The sequence below is a fragment of the Mesoplodon bidens genome (assembly GCF_964165515.1).
Source record: "Mesoplodon bidens genome assembly, chromosome: 15".
NCBI lineage: Eukaryota > Metazoa > Chordata > Mammalia > Artiodactyla > Ziphiidae > Mesoplodon > Mesoplodon bidens.
In genome coordinates this window covers 12,188,138-12,204,339 of record NC_138171.1, presented here as the reverse complement: position 1 = coordinate 12,204,339, position 16,202 = coordinate 12,188,138, and positions in this window count along the sequence as shown.

The window sequence follows — 16,202 nt, the reverse complement described above, 5'->3', positions numbered from 1 at the left end:
CACTCTCTGCCTCACCCACTCTGCTCCAGCCACACTCACCTCTCACCCTGCCCCAAGTGTTCCAAACTCACGCCCACCTCAGGGCCTTTGCACTTGCTATTCCCTCTGATTGGAACACTCTTCTCTCATATACTTGCACAGCTGGCTTTTATCATCACATCCCTCATCCCTCTGTCTCTGCTCAGTTGTCAGCTGCTCAAAGAAGCCCTCCCTGACTGCCTGCTCTAAGGCAGTCACATCAGCCCTGTCTGTTGCCTTGAACTGTTTTGGGTTTGTTTTTTTTTCTCCTTGACAGTACTTAACATTTCCTGCTATCATATTAGAGCTTCATTTATTTGTCTGTTTAATGTCGGCTGTCAGGGCAGTTGGATGACCCTCATGTGGCCTCAGCAGACTGAGAAAGTCAAGAGGCAAAAGGAGTTTCTTGAACCTCTTGTTTATTTATCCGGCTTACCCACCAGCAAAGCTGACAATCCCAAAAAGGCCACAGAACAGGCCTGGAGGATTTTCTCCACATTTGGGGAGCCCCACGGGGCAGCCTTCTGGCAGTGGGGTTCACAGTCCGGCTTGGCCAATACTAAACCGTGTGACCTCAGGCAGTCTGCTCCACCTCCCTGAGCCTAGGTGCCTCATCAGTGAAATGAGGATGAAGTGAAGAGTAAATGACCTAATCCAGGTGACACACTTGTCAGAGTGCTGGACGCACAGTGAGCTTTAGTGGGGGTCAACTGCCATTAGCACTTAATTCCAATCCAGCCTCTCACCATATGTGTGATCAAGGCTTGGTCTCAGTTTTCTTATCTGAAAAATGGGGAGAACAGTTCCTTCCTCACAGGACAGTTCTGAGGACTGAATTAAATGATGAGAGAATGAAATCACCCAGCATGGGGCCTGGCACACAGTAGGTGCTCAATAAATGTTAGCTCTCCAATCCCACACCCCTGGCTTGAGTGCAAACTAGCATCATCTCAGTCCAACTCCCCCCCAAATAAAATGTCCCTTTTTCCCCTTCAGCCCAGGGGCAAAATCCCCCCTAGGGAAGGAGGCCAGCTGCTCACACACCAAAGAGGGAAGAAGGTTTTGGGGCCCCTGGCTTCTCCCTTGCTATCAGAATCTGATTTTGTTCATGAATCAAGCAGGTGTTTAGGAAGATGGCCCCACCCCCTTCCCACAGAGTGAACCAGCATTGGTCTGAGCCAGCCAGGGACATCCCTCTTTGCTAGGGATTGGTCCAGTGGTGGCCACGTGAGCACCATCTGGACGTTTGTTGGGGGCTTCTGGGAATTTTTTCCCTCCCTATTCTCCTCCTTTTCTTTGGGGGCCATTGTGTAAGGATGTGATGGTGGGGATATTATGAGGGAAGGCCAGGAAAATGGCAGAACCCCAAACCAGAGCTGCAGAAGAACCATCCCTGGAACCACTTACCCCCAGACTTATCGTTTAATGAGATAAGCAAATGCCTTTGTTGCTGAAGACACCGTGAGTCAGATTTTCTCTCACTTGCCGCCAAAAACTTTCCTCACTAAGATGACTTCCAATTATGGCTGTGCCGAGGACAACGTGACGTAATCATGCATCCAAAGCACCTTGCCCATGAGGAGCATTCAAAAATGTCACTTCATCTCATTAGTTTTGCTTTTTGTTTTCTTTTTTTTTTACAGCTCAGTCTTTCTGTGCTTATTGGGCTAATAGGGCATTCAACTTTCTGGTTATGGCATCTTGCAGGAACAGGCAGGCTCTGAAAAGTAGCAGATATTCCAAATTCCCCTGACCCGTGAGGACTAACAGGGCCCTGCAGAGGACAGGGCTGGTATGTCCTCAAGAATGAAGAGGAGGGAAGACACCCCAAGAGTGACCCTCAGCCCATGGTGAAGGGCTTGAGAGCCAGGTTCAAATCCCAACATTGCCCACTCGCTTGCTGTATGAAACCTAAGCGAGTCACTTCACCTCTCTGAGCCTCAACTACCTTATCTGTGCAGTGGACGTGTTGCTGGTAGTGGTGATGGCAGGGAGGCACCCAGCGGGATTTCAAACCCAGCACTTAAGCCTTCATCTGAGAAGTGAAGCCCACATGTCAGGTGGACCTCAGGAGACCCCTCCTTCCATCCAGCTCTACCAGGGGCCGCCACCCAGTGACAAGCATCGGACTTTCCCCTGTAGGAGTCTCGGTATCTCCAGATGTCCGCTGTCCACTAGAGCCAAGACATCTGGGCAAGTCTCTGGGCCCGCCTGACCTCCACTCTCTTATCTGGCTGCTGTAAGGTCATAAGGATAACGTCAACCCCAACTCCTTCAGAAAATGGGGGGCTTCGCCTGGGAAAGGACAGCCCTTCCAACCCCATGCCCCTGCTTCCTCTCTTCCAGGAACCAGGTCTGGTTCATGTCTGCATCCTAAAGACCACAAACCAAATGTGTCAGGAAAGGAAAATATGTGTGTTGCCTTCTTCAAAGCTGAAAACCAGCCCCATCAGAAACAGGCAGTTTTAAATACTTCTGTAATTATAGCTCTAACTTTAGTTGGTAATTTGGGCCATTCGAAACACATTCTCATATTTACTCATTGAATCTCTACAAAGGCCTTATAAAATGGGTACTATTAGTATTCCCAATGTGCAGATGGTGAAACCAAGGCCCAGAGAGGCTCAGTAAGTTACCTAAAGTCACACAACACTTCCTTTCATAGACTAGAGCCTGGGAGTTTGATGCCCCCTGAGGACAGGCTATTTTCCCTGTGGTGTGAACACACCAGGGGCTTTCCCACCCCCATAGCTTTACTCATGTGGTTTACCTGCCTGGAAGCCTTCTCTTTCTCTTCCTTTTGGTTTATCCAAATCTGTTATGGGAAGGTGTGTGAGTTCAGGTCCTCTGAGACAGCCAAGATGAGATGAGACATACAAGAAATTTACTGGGGAAAAGGCCAGGGAGGAAAGTGAGGGGGAAGCCAGAGGAGGCTGGAAGAAAGGGAAGGAAGGAAGGAGGGAGGGAGGGAAAGAAGGGAGGAAGATTGGTTGGTTGTAGACCGGAGGGCAGTTCTAAAAATGTTCAGTAAGGCTGACAGGAAGTCCTTGAACCTCTAGAGGAGCCCTATGTCTCCAGGAAATGGGCCTGCCTTGGGATCCCTGCCTCCCTCTGTGATTAACTGGGAGAAGCCCCTGGGAAGCATGGCCTCCACTCAATTATGAGGATGAATCCATGGTCCATCTGTCAACTAGGCTCCACACAGAAGACTTGAGAGGTACATTTTCACAGCTGCTGAAGTGAAGAAGTACATCTGCCACCTAAAACAACAACCAAAAAAACAGCAACAAAAAAGCTGACTATATATGCTTCTATAGGCATGAACCATATCAGTGCAAGAAGAAATTCTTCCACTTACAGAAGCTGGGCCAGGTTGAGAGTGGAGGGGAAGGAGAGACCAAAGGTGCAAAGCTGCTATTGTTTTTGTGCTGCCAAAGAGAGGGTGGCCAACTCAAGTCTCCAAGCAAGTAAGGTAAGTGAATGAAGCGAGCCTGTCATATCAGGGAGGCAATAGGGAGGAGTGGGGACAGTGGAAAACTGGAGAGCACCACCCCATCCAAAAGGAAGCTGCCTCTACTCAGTTCAGCCAACTGTGGCCATGCAGAAATACAGCCCAGTGTGGCCAGGTCTTCTGATTCAAGAGAAGCCAGAAATAATGGCTCACATTATTTTAAAACACTGAATGGGCCAGTAACACACATCTGCCACCTGACTTTGGCCCTGGAGTTTAGTTGTGCCAGAGGCCAGTGGCTTAGCCATTTTGGGGTGCGCAAAACAGATCTGGAGTTGGGAGATTGATCTAAATCACTCTGTAGAATTAAGGAAGTATAGTGGAGTTTCAGGGGGAAGCCAGAGGCAGTGAAGGCCAGGCTGACATGAGGGCAGGTTGGGGGCCTGTGTAGAAAATCAGCCAAGTGAAATTCCCTGTGGAATTAGGAGTGGCCAAATGACCATTACAGTGGGAGCCGGGTAATACTGAGTGTTTATTTGTTTCCTGTGTTGGGCTATGGAATAGCAACACACATACACACACTCACATGGCACCCCCAGTTGTGCCCACATATTCAGAAACAGTCTGCTACACACACAGGGTGAACACCTCATTCTAACTTGCCCAGACTTTCCTGGTTTTAGTCCTGAAAGTCCCATGTCACAGGAAATCCCTCAGTCCTGGACTACCACGAAGGTTGGTCACACTACCAACACACTTCTGTAGCATGTGAGTGGGCTGGAGATGGGTTCAGTACTGTGGCAGCCATCTTGGGCCCTGAGGAGAGTCATCACCAAGTCACACGATTAATTAACTACCCCAGGACCATGCTGTGGTAGATTAGAACATGGTCTCTACACAGGGAGATCAGCTCGGTGCTTTGTGACCACGTAGAGGGGTGGCTAGGGAGGGTGGGAAGGAGACACAAGAGGGAGGGGATATGGGGATATATGTATACATATAGTTGATTCACTTTGTTATACAGCAGAAACTAACACAACATTGTAAAGCAATTATACTCCAATAAAGATGTTAAAAAAAAAAAAGAACATGGTTTATAATTCTGACACTTGCCCTGTGTGGGAATTAGACAATCATACACTTTGCTGTACGTCTGCAGAGCCTCCCACTATGGCCAGAGAATACTCATTCTGAGTAAGGATACGAGAGGAATCCTGTATCTCCACGTGACCTTCCTGGTTTCTGCCATTGGCCACGACACATGGAGCAAGGCTGAGCTCAGCCCGCAGCCTGAAGCAAGACTCCCCAGCGGACCTGCAGACCCGTGAGTGAGAAAAAATGAGAATTTGCTATTAAAAGTCATGGAGGTTTTGAGGCTTTTGTTACGCAGCAAATGCTGACTGATCTAGGCTTTATCTCTCAACATTTGGAGTCAATTTGGTTAGATGTTCTTTGTACCAGTTAGATACAGAATAGGCTACTTCCCATGCTTTGGGACTTGGTTTTTGCATCTGTACAAGGGGAAAATGACAGGGCCTCCCTCCCATGGTGGTTGGAAGGACTCGAGAAGATCATGGGTCTAGTGCGTACCGTAGGCACTTAATAAAAGGGATTTTATTAAAGAAGGGAAATTCTTTCAGCACACGCGTGCGGAACACTTATTTCCCAGCATTGTGCTAGCCTCTCCGTCAAGAATTTTAGAGGAGGAAGCAAAGAAGGCAAACCTCCCCCATTTTGGTCATTTTCAAACAGGAGTAGAGAAACCACGTCTGGATTAGAGGCAGAGGGATAGAGGAAATGACCTCGTTTCTGACTTCCAGGACTTGGGGCTGAATTGTCTAAATGATGGGGGCATATCTGTGGGTTAGGAGACTTGAGGGTCTCTCAGAAACAAGGATTTCAGCTGTAATAAAGCCATCCTCCAGCATCCTTCCCCAGGGAGAGCCAGGATTATGTAAGGAATGTGGTTGGCAGAAAGCCCAAAGGCTGGGGGGGTGGGGGGGAGTGGGGCAGCTACCCAGACGCAAGCAGGGCTGAGCTGGGCAGGCTGCTGTTCCACTCTCCCAGGCTAACTCCATGTGGGCCTCATCTCAGGCTGGAGGTAATGTTCCGGAGTGGTCCTGCCCGTGTTCCAGGCTATCTGTCTGAGCGGACGGTGCTAGGGCAGAGCAGTTGTGGCCAGCCCCCCACCCCTCCTTTGATATCCCCAGGACAGGGGTGTAGGTGGCCCCATGGCTTCCAGCCAGCTGCCTTGGCCCTTTGGATTGGAAAAAATGAGGCAGCCAGACCTCAGTCTCCTCAACTCCCTGCTGTCCTGCCTGAGCGCCAGCCTGACCCAGAAGATAAGGAGAAAGAAGACCCACGTTGATCCGATACACAGACAGACCTCAAGTGCTGGCCCTCCTGCTACCTGCAGCACTGCGAGAGCCTCAGAACCTCTGTTGTCTCGTGCAGAAATGGGGACAACACTCAAAACTGCTCTGCTTATGTCTCAGAGGAACTGAAAGGACCCAATAAGAGAATGGGGGTAGGAAAATGGCTGCAGAAGTTAATATTTTCCCCTCCTCCTTCTAGAAATTATACCAAGGCATCAAAGAGAATGAAAAACAAAAAACCCACAAACTCCATTTCTAGCAAAACCAGGAGAGAGTTATAACCCATAGACTTCAGAGTATGTGTGAAATTTTCCAAAAGCAGCTTTGAAATAGGGCAGAAGTCATACAGGAGGTGGTGAGGGGGTTCAGTGGCAGCAAATCTCAGAAAACATCAGCAAAAATGTACTTTGTGGGGATGAGTGCTTGCCCTGAGGTGAAAAGCTGCATTCCTTATTTATAAAAATAAATGTAGAGGGGCTTCCCTGGTGGCGCAGTGGTTGAGAGTCCGCCTGCCGATGCAGGGGACGCGGGTTCGTGCCCTGGTCTGGGAAGATCCCACATGCCGCGGAGCGGCTGGGCCCGTGAGCCATGGCCACTGAGCCTGCGTGTCTGGAGCCTGTGCTCCGCAACGGGAGAGGCCACAGCAGTGAGAGGCCCGCGTAACGCAAAAATAAATAAATAAATAAATAAATAAATAAATAAATAAATGTAGGAACTGGGGTGAGTAGCAGAAGCCCTCTTGGATCTGGTTTGATTCTGAGAAACAGAGATGGTGTAACAAAGAATGAGAAAGAAGACATATTTGCAGGGAACAGTCTGTCTTTTTGGCAGAGAAGAGAGAACCTTTTAGTTACGAAGTCTAAGAAAATACCCTCTTTCTTCCCAGAACCCACAAGAAGAATCAGCAAATAGCTGACACAGGAAAATCAAGCCCTTCCAATGACAGGTTTTTAAAAATAAGTGTAGGGACTTCCCTGGTGGCTCAGTGGATAAGGCACCGTGCTCCCCATGCAGGGGGCCCGGGTTTGATCCCTGGTCAGGGAACTAGATCCCACATGCTTGCCGCAACTAAGAGTTCCCATGCCACAACAAAGGAGCCCGCCTACCGCAACTAAGACCCCACGCAACCAAATAAATAAATAAATAAATATTTTTAAAAAGTGTAAAAGCCGTGATACAAAGATATTATAATAAACTATGCAGAAAAGAGCATAAAAATCTACCAACAGATGAAAAAATGTTAACACAGAGAGGAAGAAATTTATATTCAAATAATTTTGGCATGAATAAAAAAATGGAACTAGCAATTACCTCTATGTAGGAAAAGAAAAAAAGCAGACTTAATGAAAGAACTCAGGAAGAACATGGCAGGCAAAAGGAGGTAATGAACATGAGCTGGCAGAGTTCATGAAAGAAATAGAAAGGAGAAATTGCCCAAGTGAAGACAGACTTGGAAAGAACATGAAGGAGAAGAGACCTTGCAGAAAATGCAGTGAGGGATATAGATGACAGAAATGAGAAAAGAGGTTGATGAACAAAACTGAAAGCCCAGACATAGATCCAAATCCATTCAGGAATTCAGGATGTGATAAAGTTAATGTGGCAGGTTGTATTTTCTAAAAATATTTGGAAAGGATAGTAACAGATCAGCTCCAGGGACTTGAGAAGCGGAGAGGGTAGGAGCCAAAGGATGGGGTCTTCGGGGCACCAACTATTTCTCTTCTTAGCCTTAGTTCCCCTTGAGTTTCTGGTTCTCCCAAGAGAGAGTCGGATTCACTTAATTTGGGTCATATGCCCACCCACTGATCTGGATGGACAGTCAAACAGGGTGGTAGTCCCCAAAGGGAGACCAGAAAGTGGGGTGGGAAGGTTAAAAGTTGGACAGGGATGGCCATATGCCCATTTTACAGATGAGGAAAGGGAAGCCGAGAGAGGGACAGGGATCGGCAAGGCCACAGAGCCCAGGGATAGTGGATTCTGGGATCCAACCAGAGGCCCCAGCTGCCTTTCCCCTCCTGGGTTCCAGGCTGGCAGGGGGACAAGAGGACACTGTGCTGCTGGCAGGGATGAATGGCTGGCTCCTGGGGATGCACCCTGACCCAGATGAGGCCTCCGTGGTTCAGGAAACCACCTCAGACTGAGCTGCATTCAGGAGTCGAAGTCTCCTCTTCTGGCTCCTCCTACGGTGAACAGACCCCCCCTTCAAATGCGGCCCTGCCCCTCAACTCCAGCCCTAGGGTTTTTAGGAGAAGCCAGAGAAAAAAGCCTGTTTTTTCCAATATGTAAAGCACTACATGGACCAAATAAAACATGTCCAGGTTGGAGGCAGCCCAAGGATGGCTAGTTTGTAAGTCCTGGAATGCTCCTTTCTGCACACAAAAATTAAAGCTCTGTTTAAATAGATACTACTAGGGTTGCACTAGGGTTGCAAACTTCCTCACTTTGAATTCGGATATGCAAAGAAAAATCTAGTGCCATGATTAGGAGTGAGGGATATTCCGGAGCCAGAGGACCTGGGTTCAAATTCCAGCTCTGCCACTTACTGTGTGGTATCAGGCAAGTCATTTAACCTCTCTGGGCCACAGTTTCCCTTGGGGGGACACATGTAATCAGTGTCTGGCATATAGTAAATACCACAAAAAAAACTCTGCTACTGTCCTCGGTCCTCGGTCTGATCTTTTCATGAGCTTCACGTGGTAAAAGATACAAAACCTTAAACCAGGCTAATCATTTAAACTGTTCAGGGAAGACCAGCTTCACTCGGGTGTTTCAGGGACAGTGTGGCTGTTCAGTTCCCCTCCCTCCTTGCTCCTCTCCAAGATGGCATCTGCCTATACCTTATCCAAGGAGAAAGGTCAGGTTCGGAAGTGACATTTAATGAGTGTCCCCTCTGTACTAGCAGATGCAGTTGCCCGAGCTCTGGGAATCCTCATAACCACTCCCGGGCAGGAGGAATCGAGACTCCCTGAACCAGTGCTGGGGAGCTTGCAAGCAATGGAATCGCATGAGACTCCACGATGTCCGACTCTGAAGCCCGGCTTTTCTCTGCTCCTATCAACACTGTTCCCATTCCCAGGCATGGGACAAGATTCAGAAGCTTGTATGCTCCAAGTGACCCAATCACTTGATCTCTAAAGGAAAAACTTTCTCTACCTTACCCACAAAGTGTGTTCATTTGTCTACATTTTTCTTTGCAAACAATAGGAACTCAACTCAAATTGGCTTGAGGCAAAAAAAAAAAAAAAAAGGTAATTTATTGGCTTAAACAGGGCAAGTCCAGGGTTGGAATCCTGGCTTCAGGGAGTTGGGGATGAGGTGGGGTGGGATGGACAGCTTCAGGTAAAGCAGGATCCAGGAACTCCAAGGATGTTCGGACTTGTTTCGCTCCATCTTTCAGTTCTCTTTCCTCTGTGTTGGCTTCACCCATAGACAGCCTGTCTCTGTGTTGTATCATGATGGCTTTTAGCAGCCCTTATATCCTGCCAGCTCAGCAATCCCAGTGGGAGGAGAGTCTCTTTGTCGAGTAGTCTTACTGAAAGTCTGAGACTGATTCAGGTTGGCCTTATTTAAGTCAGATGCAAATCCCTTTACTAATCCCTGAAGCCGTATGGGATGCTTACATGGGCCAGGCCCGGATCTCCTGCCAACTTCTGGAGGTGGAGCTGGAGAGTGGAAAAGTTTCACTACAATGTTGAGTAATTAACGGCCTCCCTGGACTCAAGTGTGCAACATGAGCCACATGTTCTGGCTTTGAGACTTGCTCTGACCGATGGAATGCAGGGAAGCGCTGCTGTACCTGTTCCCAGCCTTGGCCTCGAGAGGACTTGCAGTTTCTACTCTCTCTTGGAACCACCGTGAGAACAAGCCGGACTATGCTGGAGGATGAGAAACCACATGAAAGAGAGCCCAGTCCCCACAGAGGCTGTCCTAGAACAGCAGACAGCCAGCTGACCTCCCAAAATGTGAGCAGGCCCAGCCAAAGTCAGCAGAGCTGCCTACCCAATCCGAAGCTGACCCCAGATGCATGAGACCAGCTGAGACCCAAACTGCCCTGTGGATCTATTCACTTGTGGGCAACAATAAATACTTATTATTTTAAGACACTGAGTTTTAGGACAATTTATGTACCCAAAACTGACAGATACAGGAGTTGGTCCACCAGAACCATGTGGATTGAGTGGAGGAGGACTGCTTTTTAAAATGAGACATGGGTTCTATTATCAGAAAGGCAGGATGAATCTTGGGGTATCTATTATTTATTGCTCTTCAACTATCATCCCCATTTTGCAAGTAAGGAAACTGAAGCTCAGAGAGTCTCCTCAACTGGTAAGTGAGAGAGAGATGAATTTGAGCCTTGGCCTAATCTACCAAGTCTCCCAGAATAAGTACAAACATTAAGTGATGAACCCAGATTCAGTGGAGCATGGACACAAATGTGACCCTGCACCTGAGATGAATCAGTCGTGGCAGCTGAATACTGATTTTAGTTGAGTTTCCTGGCAGCCAAGGTGAAAAGGGAAATGTATTGAGTTGCTTCAGTCTGTTCACCTGATATTTAATGAAGGAGGAAGTGGGGAGGAGAAGGAAAGAAAGAGAAAAAGAGCCTATATACAAGGTTGTCTAAAGACAAATGTTTTTCTAGCCTTGACTCCAAGATGGCAGTGAGGGCTCCTTACATAAGGAATCTAACAGAAAAAAAAAATGGTTCTTAAGGTAGATGCTGCTCTTTTTTTTTTTTTTTTTTTTTTTTTGCGGTACGCGGGCCTCTCACTGTTGTGGCCTCTCCCGTTGCGGAGCACAGGCTCCGGACGTGCAGGCTCAGCGGCCATGGCTCACAGGCCCAGCTACTCCGCGGCATGTGGGATCTTCCCGGACCGGGGTACGAACCCGTGTCCCCTGCATCAGCAGGCGGACTTTCAATCATGGTGCCACCAGGGAAGCCCTAGATGCTGCTCATTTTATTCCCCATAAAGGTTAAAGGCAGTCTGTGAGTTCACAGGCATTTCTGGGAGGAACTCAGGTAATGAGGTCCTTTCCCTTTCTCTCTTTTTCTTGCTTTCCTCTCTCCTCCCTCCTTCTTTCTTCCTTCCTTCCTTCCTTCCTTTCTTTCTTTCTTTCTTTATTTCTAACAACATAGAAGTTTATTTCTGTCTCGAGTGTGACAATTTAGAGATCACTGATCCAGGGCTGGTGAGTTGGCGCAGCCATTCGTCCCATATGCAGCTTCAATCTCTGCGTTCAAGGCGGCTGCTCTAGTTCCTGCCTTTAAGCCTGCTTTCCAACAAGCAGAAAATGGGAAAAAGCAAGAGTTTGCTTCTGAGTAATCTTATACATATTCTGGCAGCACTGGGACTGACAGAAGCCAACGGAACAGAGGTCAAGTGTGTTTGTAAAGATGAAAATTGAAAGGTTGCCAAGGTTCAACTCCTGCCTTGGCCATTTACTAGCTGTATTAGTTTCCTGTGGCTTGGTGACTTACAACAACAGAAACTCATTCTCTCACAGTTCTGGATACCAGAAGGTCAACGTCGGTTTCACAGGGTCAAAACCCCATTGCAAGGAGTTGGCTGGGCAGAGCTCCCTCTGGTGGCTGCTGGCATGCCTTTGCTTGTTGCCACATCACTGCAACCTCTGCCTGTCTTCATGTCACCCTCTCCTCTGCATGTTCATCTACTCTTCCTCCACCTTGCTCTTATAATGACACATGTAGTGGCACTTACAGCCCTCCTGGATAATCCAGAATAATCTCCTCATCTCAAAATCCTTAATTTAATCACAAATGCAAAGACTTTACCACAACATTCACAGGTCCCAGGGATTATGACCTGATATCTTGGAGGCCCACTGTTTAGCCCACTGCACCAGCTGTGTGAGCTTGGGCAAGTGTCTTAAACTTCCTGTGCTTCAGTTTCCTTACTGTAAAATGACAGTAGCCACCTCCATAGGTTATTATGAGGATTAACTAAATTAATCACATAAAGCACTCCAAAGGGTGACCAGCACATGACAAGAGCTTTGTGTCAGCTTTTAATATGATCAAGTTGCTTCCGCCATGACTAAAATCCCCGTAAGGACAGTTCCCATCTTTGTCCTGTTCACCACTGTCTTCGTAGCACCTGCCACAGGGACTTACACACTGTAGGCGCTCAGTAAATACTTAATGCACGCATGCAACTGGCTGGCTGCGTGGCTTTAAGGAAGTTGTTTTTCCTCTCTGGGCCTTGGTTTCCTCATGCCTCCATGAGCGCTGCTGTTGGGGAAAGTACTAGAAGGGTGTGTCCCTGTTGGGGGTAGAGGGTTTGGGGGTCAGGGGACGGCTGCAGCTGCTTTCTCTCTGAGTCACCAGATTTCTCAACTTGAAGCCGACTGTCTAAATATTATGAGCAAGCCGGTTGTAGATAAGGTGGGGAAACGCTGATTTGGCCAAAGCTGTAGCCAAGGTGCTCGGTCTGGACTTCCCTGAAACTTTTCAGCAGCGTGACTTGGAGCTTAGCACCTGCCAGAAAAACAGGCCGCTGACCCACAAGCAAGAGGGACGGCCCAGATGCCTGGCTTTAGAGTCTGCTCTGGCCGTCTCTGTTCACAGAGCCAGCATCTACTCAAATCCTTGTGGCTCAAGTGGAGAAACTGAGACCAAAATGAGTGAAGACCTTGTCCAAAGTGACGCTGTCCCATGAGGCTAAGATGCAGGATCCAGGCAGCACCTGCAGGAACCAACCAGGCAAAGGGAGGGGGAAAACTGCAGGCATGTGCAAATGACCAGGGGTGAGAGACAGGACTTAAGAGTCAGAAACTAGGGTAGAGGAGAGAGAGGGGGCTACATTACATGCCCAGGACTTTGGACTCAATTCTGAGGAGAAAGGGGAACCACTGATGGTTTTAGGAAGAGGAGCAACTAGATCTGAGAGTCTTTTTTTAAAAAAAATTTATTTATTTATTTATTTATTTAGGGCTGCATTGGGTCTTTGTTGCTGCATGTGGGCTTTCTCTAGTTGCGGCGAGCGGGGGCTACTCTTCATTGCGGTGCGCGGGCTTCTCACTGCGGTGGCTTCTCTTGTTGTGGAGCACGGGCTCTAGGCACGCGGGCTTCAGTAGTTGCGGCACGTGGACTCAGTAGTTGTGGCTCGCGGGCTCTAGAGCGCAGGCTCTGTAGTTGTGGCACACGGGCTTAGTTGCTCCCCGGCATGTGGGATCTTCCCAGCCCAGGGATCGAACCCGTGTCCCCTGCACTGGCAGGCGGATTCTTAACCACTGTGCCACCAGGGAAGCCCTGAGAGTCTTTTTCCAAGTGTGGTCCACAGACCATCAGCATCAGGATCAGAATCACCTCCAGTGGGGACAAGGAGGAGGCTGTCAAAACACAGACTCCTGGGGTCCCCCATAATGGGCTGTTCATTTTAACAGACCCTTCTCCAAGGTGATTCTGAAGCACATCCACTGTTCTTATGAGTCCAAAGATGCTGGGTAACATTCCAGTTTCAAGATCTGGACTCTGCCAGACCTGGTTTCAAATCCCAGCTCTCCCACTCACTTGCTGTGTAACTTTAGGCCAGTTACTGCACCTTTCTGAGCCTCAGTTTCCCCTTCTCTGAAATGGAGACAATCTTAGTCTTTGCCTCTCAGGGTTCTTCTAAGGACCAAGTAAGATAATGTACAGAAAAGTGCTCAACACAGGTCTAGAACCTTCTTAGTGCTCAAAAACACTAAGTGATGTGGTGACTAAGGATTCACCATGGTGGCCATGTGGAGGAGGGAACAGAAGGGAGCAAGCGTGGAGGCAGGGAGACCAGTGAGAGGGTGGCTGCAGGATGTGCCTGTGGTTGGGATGTGGAAACAGCTCGGACAGGGTCCTCTTTGCATAGCACCAGGGGGTGCCTTCAGCTACACTGCACTGTGAACGGTGCCGCCCAGCATCCTGCTAGGAGATGGTCTGGGGCTGGAGAGAAGAGGGGGGAGTAAACAGAGGAGAGTAATAATAACTACATTCGAAGTCACAGACTCGGTGCTTAGCATGTGCCAGACCCTGTGTGAGCTGCTTCGGGTGCGTCATCTTCACAACAGCCCTATGATGTGAGGATCGCTTTATCCAGGGGTTTCTCAACCTCTGCACTGCTGACATTCATACTGGGGAACTCTGTTAGGTGGCGCCAGGTTTGCACTGTGGGATGTTCTAGCAACATCCCTGGCTTCTACCCACTAGATGCCCATAGCACCCTTGGCCAGTGGTGACGACCAAAAATGTCTCCAGACTTTGCCAAATGTTTCCCAGGCGGCAGAATCACCCCCAGTTAAGTCCCAGGGCGTTATCCTCGTTGTACAAGGAAGAGACAAAGGCTCAGAGCCAAAGCATCTCGCCCACAGTCACTCAGCTAAGAAGCAGCAGGATTCGAATTCTGCCTCAGAGCCCTGGGGGTTGACCTCTGCTGTGAAGGAGGTCAACCCTTTGCAGTGGCACACCCAGGTTGTATATATGGGAGGGGCCGGGGGGTGGCGGTCTGGTCCAGAGGGGCAGCCTGCTAGGGATGTGAGTTGCATTAACTTAGATTGTATGTTTATTGGGGGTGGCTTTGGGAGTGGTGATGGAGTTTATGGGGGAGCCAGATTCACCCATCACCACCGGGCACCCTCTAGGTGTCACCACTGACTGCCCTGGACGGGGTGGGGCTGAGGGAGATGGGCGTTGAAAGGGCAGAAAGGACCAAGATGATGCCGTTGGGAGAAGCTGTGAGGTCACTGGGGCCTGGAACCTTGCTGCCAGGAGCCTCCCAAAACTCTGTCTCAGACCTTCCGGCTAAATATTTATACTGTGAGCTCTCTTTTCCTTCCTGCGTGGGCAAATGGACCCTTAGAGATGGGTCCAGGAGATATGGGGAGACAGAATCCAGGGAAAGGGAAAGAGTCGAGGCTAGAGGCCAGGAGATTGGAGACCAGAAATAAACGTCTGTTCCTCAGCTTGACATCCAAGGCCTTCCAGAGCGGGACCCGGTGCCAGCAGTCTTCTCCCTCAGGGAGGCGTGGGATTCAAACGTGTTTTTGTTCTCTTAAGAGATGTGGAAGAAAGTGATATGTTTCCTTTGCCCAGTCTTGGTCTTTTTAAGCATGGGAGTTGGAGATGAGGGGACAATTAAGTCAAAAAATTATGCCCAGAGAAGAACCACTTTTCTAGACCCCAAAATACTTTGTTTATACAGATGGTTGCTGTCAAAGGCCTGACTGTGAGCACTTGAAGAAGGTGGATTTATGTTGCAGGGGCCTCTGGGTGAGCTGAGTAGTCATAGTCAAGGTCCTGACAGTTTAAGCCACAGTGGGCTCTGCTCTCCATCCGAGATGACAGGCCCCACCAATGGGTTCTTCTTCCAGGCGGTGGAGACCGATAAGGGCCCTCACGCTGTCAGTTTAAATAAATCAGAAAGAGAAAAACAAATACCATATGCTAACGCACATGCACGGAATCTAAAAAAACGGTACTGATGAACCTAGGGGCAGGGCAGGCATAAAGACGCAGACATAGAGAACGGACTTGAGGACACAGTGGGGGAAGGGGAAGGTGGGATGAAGTGAGAGAGTGGCACTGACATATATACATGACCAAGTGTAAAATGGACGGCTAGTGGGAAACTGCTGCATAGCACAGAGAGATCAGCTCCATGCTTTGTGATGACCTAGGGGGGTGTCATGGGGAGGGTGGGAGGGAGGCTCAAGAGGGAGGGGATATGGGGATATATGTATACATACAGCTGATTCACTTTGTTGTACAGCAGAAACTAACACAACATTGTAAAGCAATTATACGCCAGTGAAGACGTTAAAAAAAAAAAAAAGCAGATCTGACTCAGTAGGTCTGGGGCAGGGCGTGAGATTCTGCTTTTTCCAATAGGCTCCCTGGCTTGACGCCCCAAAAATATTTCTTGAAGCAATGTTTGTCATAATCCCAAACTGGAAACAATGTACATGTGTCCTGCTGTTTAAAAGGTTGGGGAGGTTTGCATATGCCGACCTGAAAAATCTCCAAGATGTATTATTAAGAGAGAAAAGCAGGGCTTCCCTGGTGGCGCAGTGGTTGAGAGTCCGCCTGCCGATGCAGGGGACGCGGGTTCGTGCCCCGGTCCGGGAAGATCCCACATGCCGCGGAGCGGCTGGGCCCGTGAGCCATGGCCGCTGAGCCTGCGCGTCTGGAGCCTGTGCTCCACAACGGGAGAGGCCACAACAGTGAGAGGCCCGCGTACCGCAAAAAAAAAAAAAAAAAAAAAAAAAAGAGAGAAAAGCAAGCACAGAATGATATATACAATAGTACATCACTTATTTTCAAACACCAAAAAAAAAACACCTTGGTATCTTCTACAAATCTGTATAAATTT